We start from the raw sequence: 4833 nt of genomic DNA, 5'->3' as shown, positions 1-4833 counted from the left end.
AGAACCATTCTGGAAACTACTCTAATTGATTATTTTTAATAGTGGTTTCACAAAACCGGTGTTGTGGACTGCCCTTATAGCTCTGTTTTTTAGGATTGATTTGAAAATTTCACCTATTAAATACATTTAGTATTGGTCGTATAAACCATTCCTATACATTGCTCTTATTGATATAACTATTAAGAGCATTTCGGAAATTGTTCTTATTGAAGACATGTAACAGCGGTTTACACAGAACCTGTGTCGTGAACCGCTTTTATTGCTCTATTTTTTTAGGATAGGTTTAGAAATTGTACCTATTGAATACTTTTAGTATTGATCTTATAAACCGCTTCTATAAATTGTTCTTATTGATATTACTATTAGGAGCATTCCGGAAACTGCTCATATTGAAGACATCTAACCACGGTTTCACAGAACCGGTGTCGTTGCCCGCTTTTATTGCTCTATTTTTTTAGGATGGGTTTAGAAATTGTACCTATTAAATACTTTTAGTATTGGTCGTATAAAATACTTTTATAAATTGCTCTTATTGATACAACTATTAGGAGCATTCCGGAAACTTCTCATATTAAAGACATTTAACAACGGTTTTAACAAAAACGTCGTCGTAGACCGCTTTTATTGCTCTAGTTTTTAAGATTGTTTTTAAAATATATCTATTGAATACTTTTAGCTTTTGTTTTATATACATATAGTGCAAACTGCTCTTGCTGATATAACTATTAGGAGAATTTTGTAAACTGCTCAAATTATATATTTTTAGCAGCGATTTTCTCAAAAATGGTGCTATGAACTGTTTTTGTGGTTTTATTTTAGGATTAATTTGAAATTATACCTATTGAATATTTGAGTAGGTCTCATGTGAGACCGTCTCACGGATCACAATCTGTGAGACGGGTCAATCCTACCCATATTCACAATAAAAAGTAATACTCTTAGCATAAAAAGTAATACTTTTTCATGGATCATCCAAATAAAGATCCATCTCACAAAATACGACCCGTGAGACCGTCTCACACAAGTTTTTGCCTGAATATTTTTAGAACTTTTTTGTATAAATTGCTGCTAAAAATTTCTCTTGTTAATATTACTATTAGCATCATTATGAAAAACTGCTCATACTGAATATTTTTAACATCGGTTTTCACAAAATTGGTCCTATGAACCGTTGTTATTACTCTATTCTTTACGATTGGTTTGAAAATTATGTATTTTGAATATTTTTAGTATTGGCTATATGAACCACTACTATTATGTAGTACACATGTTGAATACTTTTAGTATTGGTTTTATAAATCGCTACTACAAACTGCTCATGTTGATATAACTATTAGGAACATTATGACGGTTAAGCAAACACTGTCGCTATTAGCGACGGTTGTTTATTAAACTGTCGCTAATTTAACAATTGCGCTTTTAATTTAAGTTTGAGCTTGCGAACAAGTCTGAATATCTTTAAACTCGAACTCATGCTCGATAAATAATAAAGGTGTGGCTTCCAAAGTAAACTTATGTACAAATGTAAATAGAAGAAAAATTGTAAAACTCAGAGTGTCGTGTTAATTTATAAGTAATAATAATTAAGTCACTTCAAAGATCATATATTTATATTTATATAATTCTAAAATTTGTTCTTCAAATATTTATATATCAAATCTTTGAGCATTTAATTTATTTAATTAAAAGAGTGACTTCACAATTCATGAACATCCTACGTGGCGAATCATCATTCGATGTTCAACCAATCACTAGGATCAACTACCAAGTCCTTCATTTACTTCCAATCCTAACCGTTCAATCAAATCCTTAATCAACGGCCTACCGCCCAAACCCCAAATTTAAACACCCACCTAAAATTTTCACCCCTCCCGCTCGTTCACCTTCTATGTAAACCTGGATCCGCTCACTCTCCAAATCACTCATCTTCTTTGCAATAAATCTATGAAATCTCTTTCGTCTTTTAGAGTTTTTCTATTCCTGTTTTCACCTTTGAAATGGCTCGTACCAAGCAGACCGCTCGCAAGTCCACATGAGGCAAGGCTCCGAGGAAGCATCTTGCCACCAAGGCCGCCAGGAAGTCCGCTCCAGCCACCGGCAGAGTGAAGAAGCCTCACCGTTTCCGTCCCAGGACGGTGGCTCTGCGTGAGATCCGTAAGTACCAGAAATCCACCTAGCTTCTGATTCGCAAGCTTCCCTTCCAGAGGCTTGTACGAGAAATTGCGCAAGATTTCAAGACGGATCTGAGGTTCCAGAGCTCCGCCGTGGCCGCGGAGGCATATCTGGTGGCCCTGTTTGAGGATACTAACCTCTACGCCATCCATGCTAAGAGGGTTACTATAATGCCTAAGGATATCCAGCTTGCTAAAAGAATCAGGGATGAACGAGCTTAGAATTAGTCTTTGCAGTCTGGTTTCCGGTTTGGTTCAGGCTTACGATTTTTGTTCTCAGTGGGTGTGATGTCTGCATTTTTTAGCTTAAATACCTCTAGTTTTTAATGTAAGAATCTGAAGAGTATTTGGTTATGAACGATCTTGGGTCTTGTTTCTTTCATGCGTTCTTTATTATCTTGATTAGAATCTGTGAATCCAGATTGGACAACAAAGTAGAAATTAATCCCAAATTTATCGCCACATGATTGGTTTGGAAGTGTTTTCAAAATTATTAATTTCTAGAGTGATTGGAAATCGTTCTAATGTTATTGGCTTGAGGAACGGTTCCAAAAAGTTCCTATATCCAGTATTTTTTCAAAAGTGGTTTACAACTGCTCCTAAATTCATATATTTAGAAATGGTTGAAAACTACTCTCATATTGACAACGTATAGGAACTGAGGAAAACCATTCTTATTGCCAGCTGTGTCCAAAGCGGTTTGAGACCGGTCCTATATTTCTTGCTCCTATATCGATGTCATATAGGAGTGATTTGCAACCGCTCTTAAAATTGTGATATGCGCGACGTGTATGATCGGTGTCAAACCGCTCTTCAGTTGCTACCATCAATAGTGGTTGCAAAGCACTCTTATATTGATGGCGCGTAGGAACGATGAATGACCGTTCTTACACCTCACTCTTTTTTAACGCTTTGAAGAGGCTCCTAAATGCACAGCTACGGGAGCAGTCCAAAACCGTTGTAATATTCACAATATGTACAATTGGTTTCAAATCGCTCTTTAATTGGCAACATCAATAGCGGTTGGAAATCGCTCTTATATCCATGGCATGTAGGAGAGGTGTAAGACCGTTCTTACACTTCACGCCTTTTAGAACACTTTGAAACAGTTCCTAAATACACAACTACAAAAACGGTTCGAAACTGTTGTAAATATGCATGATGGGTACGAGCATTATCAAACCGCACCTAAAATAAACAATAGAAGCGGTTCTTCAACTTGTACCATCGGTTGAAAAAACCGCTTCTATAAGATATAAGGTCATCAATAAGAGGAGCGATTTTGCAACCGGTGGTACAAGTGCTGGAGCGGTTAAAAACCGATCTTAAAATTGAAAAAAACCGCTTCTGTAAGAGTATTTTTTTGTAGTGGGAACTCGAGCTTCAGGATGTTCGGCTCATAAGGCTCGCGAGCTCGAGCTCGGATAGTTTTTTGGATAGTTTGTTGGGTCATGAGTTTTCGTCCCACAATGCTATTTTAGTGTAATGTGGTAGACTGAAATGATATAAATGATAAGCATATTCTTAATTCCTCATATCTAAGTTGGTTTTTTTGGTTAAAATGCTCGACGAGCAATAAAACGAGCTAAAAAATGAGTTTGTTTAACGAGCTCGAAAACGAGTTCTCTTAACAAGCCGATCTCGAACCAAGATCGTTAAACATGATAAATGAGTTATTAATGAACCGAGCTCGATCTATTCGCAATCTTAGTAATTTTCAAACAAGAACTTGAGCTTAATGATAAAAGCTCGAGCCGGCTCGAGTCTATATATATATCCCAAACGAGCTTGAGCACGAGCCTGATAGTATTCGGTTGGGGTCGGCTCGGCTACATCCCTAAACAATATTAGAACAAGTGGATCTGATGTTTTAGAATAAAATTATCCAGATCGATTGAAATTTCACTGTCTTTAGAAAAGTTTGAGGAATTTAGTAAGCTGATTTATGTATCTAATGTATGTCACAAAATATTTAAATTTTCGGTTTTACTTAGAATTAATTCGATTTCATATACATTAGACATGGTTTTCAATAGGGAAGGTTAATTTTAATATGGTATATTTGTGTCATCTGGATTTCGATTTTCTACGTTATTAAATTTTGACCTTCGTAAATATATTTTTTCCGACATGCAGATGCAGCACGAACATGACACCAACTTAAATATATACAAATACTTTGTTTCCAATCATGTTTTAATAATAAAAAAACATTAAACATGTCTATTTGAAAGAAATATCTAATGGATGTTAATTAATGTGTGTCCAATTAAAAATGCAAGAATTTGCTTTACCAGAAAACTCACTTTAGGATTTCAAGGTCCTCACTCTATGCACCAAAATTGGAGTCTTGGTTTCTTGTGCTAAGTTGATACACTTTATTCTTTTTCTTTGTTACTTCTTTTAGATTGGGCATGACTTCATTCAAACTTCTATAATCCCTTCATTCAATCTCCCCCTTTCCCTTTTTTTATTTAAATTTTTTTTATATTTCTCGCACCTCTATGCAACATTTCCTTTTTTTTTTTTGTAAAACAACATGTGGCAATGCTCGTCGTTCTTCTTTCCTCCAAATATCGGTCAAATATCTAATAAAGAAACTACTCTTCATATTACATCTATTTATTGTTTCAGCATATGATATACTAGAAGTGTCATTTCT

The 4833-nt window shown here is 35.2% G+C and overlaps 1 pseudogene; it reads left to right on the top strand.

Moving 5' to 3' along the window:
* The first annotated feature begins 1761 nt into the window (after positions 1–1761).
* Positions 1762–2473, top strand: LOC140803892 (histone H3.2-like; annotated as a pseudogene).
* The last annotated feature ends 2360 nt before the right edge of the window (positions 2474–4833 follow it).

Source organism: Primulina eburnea, chromosome 10 (genome assembly GCF_022965805.1).
Source record: "Primulina eburnea isolate SZY01 chromosome 10, ASM2296580v1, whole genome shotgun sequence".
Classification (NCBI taxonomy): domain Eukaryota; kingdom Viridiplantae; phylum Streptophyta; class Magnoliopsida; order Lamiales; family Gesneriaceae; genus Primulina; species Primulina eburnea.
This window is presented reverse-complemented; position numbering and strand designations above follow the sequence as displayed.